Below are 17,563 nucleotides of genomic sequence, written 5' to 3' on the forward strand. Positions count from 1 at the left end.
ACCTTCCCCATACCCTATGTTGTCCTTCCATACAGTGTTTTTGGACCTACATAGGGAATATTTTGAGTAAAACATTCCCGTCCGACTCCCCCTCACCCCTTCCATCATTTTGTTACATGATCTTAGGAATTCGCCTGAGATTAAGCGCCTTTTACACACTGTGCTCTCTACATCTTAAGACAATGGAGATCGCTCAACCCCACCTCGCAGGAAGACTGGATGGTAGCTATGATTCAGACAGCGTCCCAGGAGTGTGTCATATATGGCCTGCAAGACCAGGAAGATGTGTTTCAACAAGATGTGTTCCTTTCCTATGAAAGTCCTGACTTTTCTACCCCTGCCGTGCCCCCCCCCCCAGCTTGCCTTTTCTTCCTCCCCCTCCATCCTCTTCTATCCTCCAACCCCTTTCTTTCCTTGCACACGTGACTTTCCCTTCCTTCCTTCCCTTCCTTCCACCCTTCCCTCCCTCCCTTCCCTACTCCCCCCTTTTCCTGGCAAGTGGACAGTTAACTTACTTACCTTACTCATCCATGACCATCCACGATCCTCAAGGGTTATCCCCTTGATATATCCAATATTCTGTTGGTACAACTTTGTATTTCTCCCCGAGACCTATTCTGTCTAGTTTACCCCTTGTCTATGAACAATGAAGAGTATGGGTTATTATATACAATATGTGCGATATCCCTTCCCCCTACCACTTGCCTTTCTTCCTTTATCTTACCCCTACTTTTCACTGCCTCTCTTCTATTCTGTGCAGTTTTCCCCCTTATTTGCATACTTATACCTATACAGTCAATAGACTTATGAGAATCTGTCATGCTGTACATCTCCTATATGGATATGTTCGCCTTTCATCATTAATAAAGAATTACGAAACAAAAAAAGAAATAACATATTTAAAATTTCTAGACTAGGCAGGGTAAAACTAGCACTGAAAGTACACAAGATCTAAAGAAAGCTTAGATTAGTAGGAAATCAAAGAGAAACAAAAGAAAAGAGCTTCCACAAAAGAACAACGGGGAAGGAGAATGAGATCACACACAGCATGACACAGTGCAAAGAATACATTGGAAAAGCAATGTTATATGGAGTAGTAGATACGAGAAAAGAGATTGTATCAGAAGAGCCTGTAGTGGACAAGGAAACAAGGTAAAGCAGAACTTTTCGAAACACTGAGTAAGTAGTGTAAATGTATGACGAGAGCTCCACATCTCTAGTCTCCCAAAAAATTGTAAGTATGTCCATCCTTTCTTTAAATTTGGACGACAGGATTTTAGACTGCTGCTGGAGCCTGGGATCTGTTAAACAGACTCCACACCACTGTGCTCTATAAAAAAAGCTATGGTTTTGTCCCATCAGCACTCACTGCCTTGGGTCTATACTGTCACTGAGGCATTCTAAGATAGCAGTCACTGACGCATTCTAGGCCAGCAGTGTTTTTACTGTTTAGGATTAGGTTTGAAAGCTGGAGCATATCATATGTCATCTCCCAAGTTATTTCAATATCAGTCAGCAAATTTTGCACTGGTCTGAAACAACTGCTTACTGGAGACCATCTCTTTGAAAAGGTATATGACTTTCCTATTAATTTGAAATTCAGATAAAGCTACGTACACAAAATCACATTGTAAATGATTATGGGCCTGATTTATACATTGGCGGAGAGGGTACTCCGTCTCAATGGGAAGATGTGTGGCGCAGCCGCCAGGGCGACTGACGCCGGGCGCTGGGGATCATGGTTCGATCCCCGCCACTGGCGGCAGGGGTCTGCCCAGCACCATGTGACTCTGGGCAATAGCTTGCTTAATCTTCCTGACGGCCCTCAGCGCCGGGAAACCTATGGGTAGCTGTGCGCTTTACAAATACAGGATTATTATTAACATAGTGGTCTGCCCATCACATTTACATGCGGGCGGACCTTAGGGTAAATACAGCGGACACTATACTGTCTCCATTGTGATTAATACCCTCCAACAGCAGAGGGAGTAAGGGCTGGTGGAGCAGCACCTAGACCACCCACCCAATTTAGATGGGCTGAGATGTAGGTATGTTGTCAATGTTCCTTACCGCCAGTAAGGAACAGTGAACCATTCTAATGCTCCCCTCACCATGAGGAGGGGAGCATTGGAAACCTGGGCTTTCAGAGCGTCCTGGCACCCACCCATCCCAGCTCCTCTAACACTAGGGGCAACTCATTTATCAGGATGCCGTCAATCGGCATATGTGGACTAACTATGGCCCTCCTCTGGGTTACCTCCCCACCCCACCCAGGATACCAGAGCCATGGGGCAGAAAAGAGCCCCCTACAGACCTCTCCGCTATACTTCTTTGGAGAAAACAGCCTTTCCACTATCATGGTCTGGCTGGCCCTGGTGTCTCCCATTGCAGTCAATTGCGATCAAATTGTACAGCGCTTGGTAATCACTCACATCACTGTCCTTCACCCAACCATCCAGGCATTGCAACATTGATCCACCCAATCTACCCAGCAAAAATCTCGCTGTCCCTAAACATTTGCCTATACTTTTCTGGGGTGAGCCCATATTTGCTATTGAGTGTGTCCTTTGTGAGGGGAAACTTCATTCTGTCTCATTTCCCTAGGGCTAACAGGGCTTTCCTCTCTTTACTGGAAATGTGTCTCCAGAGGTTGGCTCCTCAATCCTCCTCAGGGACTCTGTGCATCTCCCGAACAACCTCACAGCCCTCAAACCATCTATCTATGTCATCCCCCACAACAAAGTTAGGCACCAGATCCTTGCAATGTGAACCCTCTTTTCTCCAGTGGACAGTGAGTACTGCTACCACCATTGCTGCTGGACTGAGATTTGTCTGGCTTTGAGTTCCAGCTCCTTCATGCCTATCTCATGCTCCAGCAGTAGTTTCCTCTCAGCCTAGGCCCTCTCAGCCTCATCCTTTCCCTCCTCTGATATTAGTTTAATCTTGACCAGCTGCAGTTTGAGGTTCCTTTCTTCCTTTCTGCCCTCCAGCTCTTCTGGCAGGTATTGTATTCCACCGCTACCACCAATGTGAGAAATTGGGTTGCTGTTGGGGGGGGGGGGGGGGGGGGGGGTGAGGGGGGGTATAGGAGGTTGGTAGGGAGTGAGCCCTCTTCAAACAACAGCCGAAATACCGGTCAGTGTGAACCACTAAAGTCACTAAATTAACCTGTGCTTAACCCTTTTTAAGCATGGCACAAAAGCAGTCAGGCTTTCCTTAGAAGCAATGCAGAAAGTATGTATGCAGCACACAAACTGTAATAAAGTGCAAACACACAGAAGAAAAATCCCAAACCAATCTAGAAACAGAGTAAAATGTAATAAATTATTTGACACCAAAACCACAAAAATCCAATAAGTAGAACCGGAGGTATGGAATTTTAAAGGTTTGGTAGAACTCAAGCACTAAGAAGCAAAAAGCTCCAACCGTCTGGTCGCAGTAGACCAGGTCCAAGTCACAAGTTCAGGCCGGCTATGATGGTGAGCAGGCCTGATAGAGGACTGAGTTCAGTCTGCTGACAAAGTGCCTTGTTTTCTGGGCGTCGAGATGCAAATTCCTTATGCCTAGCTGTGTGGGCGTGTGCCGAAGAGTTGTTGACAGGAGATTGGGAGCCTTGTTGAGGAAAACCTGCACTGGGATGCATCGGTCCAGGGGGCGAGATGCGTCGCGATGGGTCCATGTCGGTGTTGAGCTTTGCCAGCATTGAAGGAGCCACCAGAGCGTGTGAAGATTTTGCGCTGCGATGAGTCGACAATTAAGTGCATCGAGCTACGCTACGCTGCGTCTACATTAAAGACACCTGTTATGTCCTTGTAGCTTGAAAAGGAAGCCAGCCAACTGACCCTTGAAGATTTGCTGGAGTCTTGGGTCCACACAGGCATAAGCGTCTCAGCAGTGCAGCTCAAACCAGCAGAACAGTCCTGGTGCAGAAACAGTAGGCCTTGGGCAGCAAAGCAGTCCTTAGTCAGCAAAGCACGGCATGGGAAGCAGGACAGGCTTTACAACTCTGCAATTCTTCTTCCCGGCAGAGTCCACAGGTCCAGAAGTTACTTGAAGAGTAGTGTCTGAGGGTCCAATATTTACACCTGGTGCCTTCTTTCAAGTGGTAAAACTTTCTGGAGTTTCCCCCCACAAATGTATCGGGTATTTTCCTGCCCCCATGCCCTGGTCCCAGTCTGTCTGGGGGCACAGTAGGCTAGTGTGAAGTCCTTTGTGTGTAAGCTGAGCCAGTTCCTCTGAAGTGCAAGTGTGGTAGGTAACAGCTCCGTTCCCCTATCAAGTCAGAGGTGGCCCATCCTGCCAATACCCGGAATCTCCTTTGTGATACTGTCTAGGAGGAATACATAAAGGCTAACTGCCAACTACACCTACTCATGTGATCCAGGAACAAGCTGCAGGCACCAAATAGTTAGGGCAGGAAATTGCCAACTTTCTAAAAGTGTTAAGAGGAAGGGGTCCCAATGAAAAGTGTGAAACATATAATACACTTCACAAGAATTGATCTAAAGCAATTATTTCGATCCACAGAGTTTTATTCAATATGGGATCCAGTGTAATTAATACACATAACAAAGCAAAGTCAACTGTATTCATGGTCATACAGTGCCCCAGGAAGGAGAAGGAAGTGATCGTGAGGAGGTAGGGGAGTGGTGGGATGGCGTGACAGTAAAATCAACAGTTCCAAATATTTTTTATGCTATGAATCACATAGCAGTAGGTGCCACAACCTTATGGCAACATTATGTATAAACAGGCATACGACACATAGTACAATGTAAATGCAATTTTTCGCATGTGTGGTTGCCGTAATTGAAAAAGCTGTCGACGTTTCGTCCCTCTGAGACTGCAGGAAGATTTAACCTTGCTGGGGGGTCTTCATCAGGACCAAGGAAGGGGCAGGGGACCACATGGTCCGTAGTTTGCAATGTGGTCTTGTAGGTACTTAGAACATGGGAAGGTCTGAGTCAGCATCGAAAGACGGCATTCTGCCAGTAATCAGTATTCAGTAAAGTAAAATTGCGCGGGGAATTAATCCACAGTAGAGTCGGTAGCGTTGGTTCACTGAGCTCCGTAGGCGAAACGTCGACGGCTTTTTCAATTACGGCAACCACACATGCGAAAAATTGCATTTACATTGTACTATGTGTCGTATGCCTGTTTATACATAATGTTGCCATAAGGTTGTGGCACCTACTGCTATGTGATTCATAGCATAAAAAACATTTGGAACTGTTGATTTTACTGTCACGCCATCCCACCACTCCCCTACCTCCTCACGATCACTTCCTTCTCCTTCCTGGGGCACTGTATGACCATGAATACAGTTGACTGTTTGCTTTGTTATGTGTATTAATTACACTGGATCCCATATTGAATAAAACTCTGTGGATCAAAATAATTGCTTTAGATCAATTCTTGTGAAGTGTATTATATGTTTCCCACTTTTCATTGGGACCCCTTCCTCTTAACACTTATTGAACCCAGGTCCCTGTGATTCCATTGGGTAACCCCCTTGTATACTAATAAACTTTCTAAAAGTGGCATTTTCATAATCGTGACTTAAATTCTAACTGTACCATTACAGAGGATTTTAAAATACAATTTCCTCAGATAACACAAATATGACTTTCCTATCTGTTCACAATAAAAAGTTAGTAATAGCAATAAGGTAACCCAATGCTATTCTATGGGTGAGGTAGGCCTTACAGTAGTGAAAAACAAATGTAGGAGTTTTATACTACTAGTACATGTAAAACTTAAAAGTACATGTCCAACATTTTAATTACAATACACCCAACCATATGGGCTTCCTAGTACCTACCTTACGGATGAAGTATATGTAATACAAATTTAGTTTTAAGTTTGGCAAGGAGGTGTTTTTGCACAATCGAATTGACTGTTTAAAACTGCCACCAGCTGCAATGGCAGGCATAAGACAAGTTTTAAAGGGCTACTTAAGTTGGTGGAATAATAAGTGCTGCAGGTCTCAATAGCAGAATTTAATTTACCAGCCCTGCGCATTTGGTATACCACTTTACTAGGAACTTATAAGTAAATTAAATATGGCAATCAAGTGTAAACCAATTTTACCATGTTTTAGTGAGTGAGCACAAGCACTTTAGCAAGTTTAATACAAAGTGCACAGAGTTTTCAAAGACAACAAAAACTGGTTTAAAAAACAGGAGGGGTGAAGGCAAAGTGTTTGGGGTGACCCTGCAGGGAGGGCCAAGTCCAACATCCAGCTTTGTTTTTTTTGATAGACTCACATGTGTTAATGCTTAGCCATAGTCTGGCTAGGAACCCTCAACACATTAATGTTAAACAGCAGTCTTGCCACAACCTCTGCTAACATTAAACAACAACACAGAATACATACAGTCTAGCCGGGTGTTACAATTCATATGAAATGAGTCAGGTGAACAACTTGTCCATCTAGCGCTAGAACCTGGCACTTATGGAGAATAGAGAGATGGAAGCTTCATTACTGAGATAAAAAACTACAGACATGCAGCCATATTCATCAACCTGAATTGCGCTCGCAAATGGCCAGATTCTGAGAATCTGGCCATTTGCGAGTGCGATTTTTGCATTTGGGATTCATCATCCCAAATGCAAAAATCGCTATTTGCGAAATCGCATATTTGCGAGGAATTGGATTTAAGGAATCTCTAATAGAGATTCCTTAAATCCAATTCATCACCCTATTTGAAATTGCGAATTCGCAATATTTGGTCGCAATTTACCACGAAATCTGACTTTGTGGTAAATTGGGAAAAAAGAGTAAAAAGCACTTTAGTGCATTTTTTTCTTTTGCATGTTACACACACACATGTCCTCTGGACATGTGTGTGCGCAACACCTGTTCAAATGTGCATTTGGGGGTGCTACAGGGTGTCCTTTGGACACCCCTGGCACCCTTCAAATCGCAATCTTATTTGCGATTAGCAAATTGCTATTCGCAAATAAGGAATACTCCACATTCATTCCTATGGGCCTTTTGGCCCATAGGAATGAATGGTGAGTTTTTCCTTATTTGCGATTAGCAATTTGCTAATCGCAAATAAGGAATCAGTAGTAATCGCAAAAATTTTTGCTAATCCTACATGAATCCCGTTTTGCGAGTCCTTAATAGCGAATCGCTATAAATCGCTATTAGGGCCTCGCAAAACGGGAGATTGATGAATATGGCTGATGGCTACCTCCACAGGAAAAAATCATTGACACTTCAAGGACCTCACCTAACCTTTTGGGGTAAGACCAGCAGAAGCACTATAAGAACACTTCAAGATAGAAATATGACACTTGACATGTCCAGGTTACCTCTGGTGTATTACTGTCAATGAAGTTCACACCCGGCCTCCCAACCCGCACCTCTGCTGTTTGCTTCAGTTTCCCCTCCATTGTCCTTTATTCAGCTCCTATTCTTGGTGCTCACATTAGAGCACTCTCCAGTCTTCAGCATCTCTTATCTGAGCTGGCTCCAGTTTTCCCATTCAGACTAGAATCCCTGACTGCAGCGCTGGTATCCAGTCAGCCCTGCTGTTTTGTAATCACTTTTGCTACTGTGGAAAGTGGAAAGTTACTTTGACTAGCCTTCGGGTTGTCTTCCCCAACCTTTTTGCCTACTTACCTCCAATTTTTCCAGGATATCCTGGACATCTTAAAGTACTTCACATTATATAGGAACATTGCTTTAGGAATAGCCAATGGGTACAAGCAACCAGCTTAAGTGGGAAAAAAATATAGATATTAGCAAGGCCACCTGGTCTACCGCTTGGCACCTATCAAGCAAAAACCACATAGAATAGAGATAACTATATACAGCATGTTCAACTATGAGTTTTTGTTTTAACAAGGAATTCTGGGAAGGGGTGGGGCGCTGGGCGTGGGGCGAGAAGGTGGGGGAGGGGTTGTGATTTATCGATCTACAGAAATCCTATCACTTCGCTGGCCAAAGGTTGTAGGCAAAGGTATGCGTTACAAAATACCAATGAGAATATTTGACACAAAAATTTGGTGTCTCTTACACAGAACCATTCACAAAGACACTTTTCCCTCTCTGACTGATCTACACTTTGGGCCTCATGTATGAACCTATTTTGTGTTTGCAAACATGCGAATCACTAAATGGGTTTGCGATTTGGCATTTGGAAGGGGCGTGTTTTGTGCGTCCCCTTCCAAATCGAATTGCAGCGGTATGTATGAATGTTTTGGGACCTTGATAGCAGTCGCAAAACATTCGCATTTTCCACCAACTTTAAGTTGATGGTAACCCATTCGTAAATGGGATGGGGTCCCTGAATGGTGGCGAAAACGTTTTTCAAGAGCAAGCTATTAAAAACTTTTCATTTTTTTACTTTTAAACGCAACCCATGTTCCATTCAGGAAAATGAGCTGCATTTAAATAAAAAAGATTGCTTTATTGAAAAGTAATCATGGAGGTCTGATGACCCTAACAGGCAACCATCCTGGGATTTTAGCGAATCCTAGGGGGTCGCAAATTGCGACCTACCTTATTAATTTTAATGAGGTAGGTCAATTTGAGACCCCCTAGGAATCGCTAAATGAAACTCTTGGAGTTTCACTCATTAGGAATAGCGAGTACCTAATTGCGATTCGTAGAAAATCACAATTAGGTAATCGCTATATCTAATGTTGATATAACTGGCCCTCTGTCTCTGGTGATTTGAAGGGCATTAGAAGTCAGAAAACCTTTCTCCTAGAAAGGATAAATTCAAACCAGCTTCAACACAGAAACACTCATTCTCCAGGGCATCAACATTAGGCTGGAATTATTTGCCTCCCAACCTTAGAACACTGACCAACACTGAGTTTTCTGACAACAGCTCAAGGCTCACTTTCATAGACAACTACTAGACTAAACTTCACATTGGCTCTATGTATTCTATTGATAAGCCCCAAATATGTGTTTTCCAAGTTTGGTTACCCCTTCCCTCATCTCGATGTAACCGTTACTTGTTAACATTTGTAGCAATGTAAAGTGACCTCATACTGACTGGTCGAGGTGCACTATGTAAATACCAAAGTCAATTAATATAGAGTTTATTTATCTCTTCCAAAATGAGTCTCTCTCAAAGTCAACATTGTGGAAACACACACCTGGATGCCAGAAAATATGTAACGTAAAATGTTTTAAGAAGTTGTACAGTCATTAGCTTTTGAGAATGAGTATGAGATGCCAATGCCATGAGCTTTTGAGCTCTTTCTCTTGATGGATATACTTTTCCCCACATGAGCTACGATCCTCATACTAAGGAAGATAATGTCTGTGGATGGTTGCATTATTGATGGAAAGACAAAGTGCTGCTAGAATATTTAGCACCATCTGCAGTGTTTGATGTGCTTGCTCGACAGATGGTTCCCATTATTTACCAGATATTCAGGTAAGAATGATTAATGAAAATTCTCTGATGAATGTATGCTGCTAACAGATCAATGCATTTCGTAAATATCTGAGGAGCGTACTTCAGACTAAATTTAAGGGCGTTGAATTGGTAATATTCTTCATCCACATGACATCTCAGGAACTGACAATGCTTTGAAAGTACTAGGATATTGAAATAAGCACCTTTGTTTAAGTAGATTAATAGAACACTTTATTGTAGGGTTAACAAACAAAACCCTTGGTCATTTAGAACTTGATCATACTTCTGAGGTCCAGGAATGGTCTCTTTTGATTTTTCAACATGAAGGAAATTCTTGAATAAAACTTCAAGTTTGCTTGATGCTTGGGTGCTGAATATTGTCCATCACCGATATATTCTGGAATTTGTAGAAACACCTCTAGTAAACCCATCAAGAAGGAGAAACACAAACTTCACACAGAACTCAAGGAATAGATTTTGCAACTTCTCTGAAAGGAATCTATACAGAAGGTGCAAAACACCACAGAAGCATGGAGTTTTCGTCAAGATTTGTCTTCAAGTTCAAAACAACAGAGAATGAGGACTATTACTGGACCCCAGAACTTTTAAAGGTTTCTGAAACAGCTGACCTGGGCTAGTATCTCACTGGTCCTCATCTTCTGAGCTAAAGAAGGGTTCGAATTGTTCCTCTTGACTGTTTTCCACATCTGTTATTATTACTGCACCCTGCAGAAGTAACTCTGGAGGTACCTCCAAAGGCAAGTTACCCATAGACTTAACAGGCAAGACAGCGGGAAATTGTAAATTTGCCAGCGAAGAAAAATTTGGCTGAACAACCAACAGGAAGTCCTTCATTGGTACCTGTATAGTCTCTTCTGATGAGACGGCCTGCTGGTATTGACAGAATGGCATTGACCTCATCTGCCTCATCCTTGACCGGTGTTCAATTAGCATGTTAGCAGCACATTATCTTCTGTCATCAATAGTGGGTTCTGTGTCGTCACTTTATACGTCATCAATGCCGTTGGCAGATCCCACATTGATGATAGATTGTGAGCATTTGGCTGATCCTTAGTCGACTGCAGTGATTTCTGTGTCATCGACTTCTTACCATTCCAAATACACTTTCTAAAAATAACATTTTTTTTATTTTTCTTCTGTTCTGACATTGAATTTTGGAGCAGAGCTCCAGAGGATTCCCTTACACTAAATAGCAGAAAATCTGGCAGTCTGCGCCTGAGGAGTAAGGTGGGATCAATGTCTAGATAACTCATTGAAAAGAGTTTGTGGCATATAATGAAATGGATAGATGCACTGGCGTAACGAAAGGTGAGGGTGCCTCCCTGCACGGTACTTAGAGGGGCCCCCTCCGGGCTCAATCAGGAGCTCTTTGGCCAGAGTGCAGTGCCGAGGGGGCCCCTTTGAGCTAGAGGCCCCCGCTCCGCAGGGGCTGCGGGGGCCTGTGTTACGCCCCTTGATAGATGGTCTTTACTCTACGAAGTTGTTCAATGTTAATAGTGCAGGTACAAAGACTGTTGTTTAATATTAGTGTGCTGAGTGTTCCCAGCCTGACATTGTAGGTGGTTGGGGCATGCATTTAAGCATGTGAATCTATTAAAGATCCAATGCTGGAGAATTCCAGTGCCATTGGGGACTTATACCGCTGATCATGGAAAAAAGGTTTCCCTCCCATTTACTTTGACCTATATCCTCAAATGTATTACATAACTAGGGAACTTAGGCATAGACCTGAGCCATAGAGGTATTTATACGGCAAGGAAATTGCTTCAAAGAGGTGTGCACTTGCAAACTGGAAAGGTCCTGGACTGTGCATATTAGTTGGAAAGCTGTATACTTTGAACAATAAATCTTGTTAAGCCTGATATGGTAACAGGCATATCCTTGTTGGTAATTTCAAAGTAAACATATATTTTGCCATACCAACATCTTTAGTTCGAGCTAGAATAGATAATGCAGTAGACTAGCCATGTAAACTCTTTTAGTCATTCATTAAATCAATGCTTTAAGTTAAATTGTCGGAGATGATAAGAAGATAAAACTTTAGGAGCAAACATTGATGTGTGTATGTGCATTACATTGCCATGTATGTATGTAAGTATGTGTGTACATTTGTATATGAATATATATGTGTTATTTATTTGTATGGCTTTGCAAATGATGCAGCTAGTTTTGAAGATGGTGCAGGCAAGCAAGGCGTTCCATCAGGATCGGGGTGGTCATATTTCTTTAGGGCCTTGAGGAGACATGTAGCAGATGTCCCTTTGGGAGCCAGTGTGGAGTCTGGGAGGCGATGGTGCAGGGTGGTTCCACAATTCATATCTGAGAGTATAAGGGCTTGAATAGTAGTTCTAAGTCACATTCTGGGAGCACTGGTTTTAGGCTCTTTAGAAGGGAGAGATGGTACCGGGCTGTCTTTGTTTTCTTGGCAATGTTTTCCTTTAGGGTGAGACTGTTGTCTAGGATGAATCTCACCATTTTTGCACTGGGTGGAAATTGGGGTTTCAAGTCATCAAAGTCCAAGCAATTGGTCCAGGGTTAGACTATTTCTTGCTTTTCTTTACAAATAACTGGAATACTGTCTTGGTGGTGGCTGAGCTTAAGCTAGGTGCTGGACATCCAGGTCTCAATGAGGTGTAGGCATTGTTTGAGGTGCTGGATATCTGCAGCATATTTATAGAGACAAGGGAACCCAAAGGTAATATACTAGGGACCTTGGGCGTTAGATTGTTACTAAAGACAGGGGTCCCTAGAACATGAAAAATCAGAGTGAGAATCAACATACGCTAAATAGCCAATATGTTCTTTGTCCAGCCGGACAGGAATTTATTTTTTCTAATGTGAAAGATAACAATGGATTAAAAGTAATGTCAAGGGGGCACAGCCTGTGACCCACAGACAACAAGACAGAACAACAATTTTCAGGCAAGAACGAACGAAGCGGTCTGTTTCCTAGTATTCAGTAGACAGACTTGATTAATTCATGGTACCATTGTGCAATACATTGTGAGTATTTAAGAAACATATGGTACAAGGGTAAAATTGTTCTGTCTTTTTGTCTATGGGTCAGTCAGCTTGGAGCATTCCAATAGCATATGCTCCAACTCTACCCCTTCACTCGCACACCGGGGGCATGCTGCGTCCTCTACCTGAAAATATTTCTTGATCTTGCCCAGGGTTAAGTATGCCCTATGTAATATAAAGAAATGCACTAGCTGGAACCGTGCATTCCTCATGCTCTTCCATGCCCTGCACACTATTGGACCCCTCGCCGCCTCCGGAATAGGTTTCCCGATGCCTGCTTCCCATTTTAACCTCAGTGTGTCCAGCGGTACCAGCCCTTCATTGAGCATTCTAGAGTATAGGCATGTCACCGCCTTAAAAGTCCCGGCCGCCATCACTACGTATTGACATGCCATTGTCGTTGTGGGTACAGCAAGGCCTCCCCTCCAGTGTATCCTAAGCGCAGCTACCAGCGCAGCATGGAGCAATAACCCTCCCCAGACAGGTCATACCTCTCCAGCAGCACCCGATAGGGTATTAGCTCTCTGTTCTCAAACAGGTCCCCAACTACCTGGATCCCTGACTGCTCCCATGCCAATAACTGCGTCCAGTCCCCCCCATGAGGTAGTGCCGTAACCATCCCAAGCGGGATTTCAGGCGCATAAGGGTGTCGCACCCCCGCCCTGCGGTGAGCCCACTTCCAGCACTGCCGCAACGTCTTTTCCACCAGATTTAGAACTCTGAGGTCTAGCTTTTGATGCAGTACAATAAAGGACAGCACGTGCCGTGGTATCTCCCGACCTCTAATGGCTTCAGGACCCCGGAATTCCTTCGCTATTGCCTGCGTCAACACTTGCAGTTGACCCGCCAGATAATATAACTCAAAATCAGGAACTGTCAACCCGCCCTCCGCCTTTGGCCTCGTCAGTATTACTTGCGCTACTCTCCTCCTACCAGAGCCCCATAAGAATCCTACAATCAGGGATTTTAACGCTCTAGAAATCGAACCCGGAATCCAAACTTGGAGCGTCCTAAAATAGTATAACAATCTGGGCAGAGCTATCATCTTCAATAAAGCTATCCGACTCATCACAGAGAGTGGCAGAGTTGCCCAAAAAGTCATACTTCCCTTCAATGACCTCACAAATCTCCCTATGTTACCTTCCAACAAGTCACCAGTCTCATGTTAAATATGTACCCCCAAGTAAGGCAGGCAAGTCCGCTCCCAGCCCACCTCCCTAGGCACCTGCAATGGTATTTCCCCAGCTTTCATAGGGAACAGACAGGTCTTGGGCCAGTTCACCCTCAATCCCGAGACATTTCCAAACGAAGACAGCAATTCCGCCGCCCCCACCAGTGCAGCACCTGCATCTTCCAGGAAGATCAACAGATCATCTGCGTACAATGATATATATTGCTGGTTCCCCCTGTAGCTCAGGCTTCTGTAATACGCTCCCAATCTGGCCTTGGCTGCGAATGGTTCTATAGCTATGGCGAACAATAACGGGGAAAGTGAGCATCCCTGTCTTGTTCCTCAGGCCACTGTATACTGTGTCGAAATCAACGCCCCTACCTTTACTCTAGCCACCGCAGAAGTATATAACACCCTTGTCCAGGCCACAAAGTCCTCTCCCACCCCAAAGCGTCCTAAGGTCTTATATAAATATAACCACTCCAAACTATTGAACGCTATTTCAATGTCCACTGACAGTACCACAGGATGCGCCCCATCCGACTGAGCAGCCTCCATTAATCTCAATAGTCTCCGCACATTAGACACCGTGTTCCTCATTGGAATGAACCTAGCCTGGTCTTTGTGAATCAGGGTAGTCATATACTGTAACAAGCGCCCTGCTAGAATCTTACTCAATATTTTATAATCCGTGGTCAACATTGAGAGCGGCCTATAAGAAGCAGTATCCTTCCCGTCCCGCCCCGGTTTCAACAGCGGGATCACCAGTGCCTCTCTCACAGAACTCGGAAGTCTACCCAGGGCTTTCGCCTCCTGATATACCTCTAGCAACCACGGAGCTAGCAGATCCACATACTGCCAGTAGAACTCCACTGGCAGCCCATCCACTCCCTGCGTTTTGCCACGAGCCATATGCTTGATGGCAGTCCTAATTTCTTCCAACGTTATGTCTCCACCAAGTTGTTTGGCTTGCTCCTCCTCTAGTTGCGGGAGAGGCAGCCCCTCCAAGAAGGCATCAATATCAGAATCATCTGCTACCAGTGAACTACTGTACAACGCCTCATAATACAGTGAAAACCAGGCCAGTATCTCATGTTGGGTGTAAACCTCCTACCCTCTCCAACCTCTAATACTAAAATCGATGAGCCCCTCATCACGGGGTTGGCCAACCAGGCCAATAGGGTCCCCGCCTTGTCTCCCTTCGCTAGGTAGGCCTTGTTATCAAAGCAACGCAATCTTTCTACCTCCACGGCTACCGCTTCCTTGGCTTCGGTCAGTACTGCCTGTTTCCCAGGATTGCCAGGTCTCGCAAGTTCAGCTGCGCGCAATCTACTCTCAGCTCCCTCTACATCCTGCAACAAAACTTCCCTCACTCCTACGTGCTTGCTAATGCAAACCCCCCTAATTACCACCTTAAACACGTCCCACTCCATTGCTCTAGTGGAAGCCGTGCCGGCATTCTCATTGAAATAATGCATTATGCCGTCACCCACCTCCCTCTGGAATACCGGGTCAGTCAGCGTTTCAGGTCGCAGGCGCCAAGTGGGGATAGCAGAACTCGACACCGCCCAATGTATCTTAATCATGAGGGGGTTGTGATCCAACAGTGTCCTGGTGAGATATTCAGAATGTACTATCGAAGGAGCTAACTGCGCAGAGCACATCACAGCATCTAACCGGACATGTAAATCATGCATCCCAGAATAATAAAAATAGTCCCGGTCAAGTGGGAGCTGTCGACGCCATACGTCTATCAGACCCCATCTTGTCTGCCATTCCCGCCTCCGTCCAGCTAATCGGACCACCGGAGAACCCGCCAGAGGTGGATGCGACCTGTCCAATGAAAAGTTAAAGTCCCCACCTACCATTACCGTACCTGTAAGATACTGAGCCAGCGTACCGGACAAACCTTCAAGGAAGCGCGCCTGTTCCACATTTGGTGCATATACGCTACAGAATGCTATGTCTGCAAATCTACCATCAGGATCAATTGTCTGTTTCGCCACCTGAAAAGGCAACCCTGCTCTGATCCAAATCATCGCTCCACGTGCAAATGCAGATTAGGCAGTACTAAACACCTGTCCCCTCCCCCGCCGCTGCAGAGCCTATGCCTCCGCCTTCGTGAGGTGTGTTTCCTGGAGCAGTGCAATATGTATCCCTCTCCTAGTTAAATATGCGTGAATCTTGTGACGTCTCGTCATTGTGTGAAGTCCCCTCACATTCCAGGTGATGCACCGTATATCAGGTAACGCCCCCATCCCTGCACATCAATGACCTCATTGTAAGCCGCCCTCCTGTACACACACTAGTTACCTAGCTACCCCAACTAAATCCCAAACCACCCCTCAAACCAACCCCCCCAAGAACAGGACCTAGAACCAACTTGCTAGTCCCCATCCAAACCAATGCAACAGTCATCACACAACTAAGCCCAGCAGCAGTTTCCGCCGGCATGCCGTAAGGGCTATGAGGTGTGCTCAGTGCCACCCGGAACTGCGTAATCCACAAATATATTCCTCCCCCGAAACCCAAAGAAACTCTAAAACCCGCCATCATATTAGTGAGCCCCCGGGCCCCAAACAAGCGAACTGATTCACCCTGGCTTTAATCGAGAAAGAGGGGAGACCCCCCCTCCCACCCAATCCAACATCAAACACTGTAACACTCCCACTGCTACCATGTCCTCTTCAGCTCCCCTCAGCTGCGGCTGCTCCGCCCAGCCCATCTGAAGCGCCGGCCCTCACTCGTCCAGCATCCCGTCTGCCGTTGCAGGCGTGACCAACGGCAGCTTTAGACAGTACCCATCCGAAGCTTCAGCCTCTGAACGGTCATTGGCCTTTTCAGAACCCGAAGTTCGAGGGGGCGTGGCTAGCAGCCGATCATGGCGGCAGCATAAGGGACGAGCTCCGCAGCTGAAGCGGCCTCTTCGTCTATCCGACACATAATCCGTCACATTTTTCAAGCCCTACAGGAGAGTACCGGAGCCCAGGACAGGGCGGTGTAAGCAGCGAGAAGCGGCGTTCAAATCCGACGTCTGGAGACCGAGCTACGTCGCGGCTGCGATCTGGCCTACTTCAACCTCCTGAGCCGGGGTCTTCCCTGGCCAAGTGGCCCGACAGGAAGTGCGGCTGATCCGGAGGATCAGGACCGGAAGTGCCCGCAAGCCGCACAGGACGGCCGAACACGCGACCTTCGCGTAGCCAGATTGGGCGCTGCCTACGGTTCAAAGAAGTGTGACAGAATATAGTACTATCGCCGGTGCCCCAGCCCTACTTGAAGTCGGATCGGCGGCTATAAACGTGGGGGATCCGAAGAAAGTGGAGGGCAGCCATTTTCTAGGCCGGAGAAGTCACTGCGCACTTAGTGACTACTGGCACTCCTCGCCCTACGGAACACCCTACCAGAGCCTGAGCACAGCACACAACTACATCTGGTTCGGGAAAGTGAGTACGCCACTCCGGACAACCTGGAGCGGAGAGGCACGAAAAGCACGAAACCTAAAAGTATGGCGGGGAAAGGTCCCAAGGGCGGCGCCACACAGACCCGCATTGAACGATATACCTCCGACAAACCAACTGCCTCCCCAGTGACGGGGAAAGATACGGGGGGCAAAACTGCAGACACCCCGGGAGGAAAGAAGGCGACGTTGGATGATGCGATGCATGCTTTGGCTCAACTACAGACGGCAGTGGGTTTGATCTCCACGGATGTCACTTTGCTTAGAGCCGATCTCCACAAAATATCGGAGAAGGTTAAAGACATGGAGGTGGTTACGAAATCTCTAGTGGAGGATGTCTCCGAACTTCAACAAGCAATGGGGAAGATGGCGCAGGACAATAAAATGCTGCGTGAGAAGCTTGATGAGCAAGAAGGGCTTTCCAGGCGGAACAACATCCGTATTATTGGGGTGCCGGAGTCGGAAGGAATAAGAGCCATGGACTTGTTTGTGGAGAGTTTAATCACG

The 17,563-nt window shown here is 45.7% G+C and overlaps 1 protein-coding gene across 1 annotated transcript in view; it reads right to left on the bottom strand.

Annotated features, from left to right (window-relative positions):
• LOC147706209 (piezo-type mechanosensitive ion channel component 2-like) overlaps positions 1–17,563 on the bottom strand; it is a 612,835-nt gene that overhangs the window by 204,793 nt on the left and 390,479 nt on the right. The window lies entirely within an intron of this gene.

Source organism: Lissotriton vulgaris, chromosome 7 (assembly GCF_964263255.1).
Source record: "Lissotriton vulgaris chromosome 7, aLisVul1.2, whole genome shotgun sequence".
NCBI classification, from domain to species: domain Eukaryota; kingdom Metazoa; phylum Chordata; class Amphibia; order Caudata; family Salamandridae; genus Lissotriton; species Lissotriton vulgaris.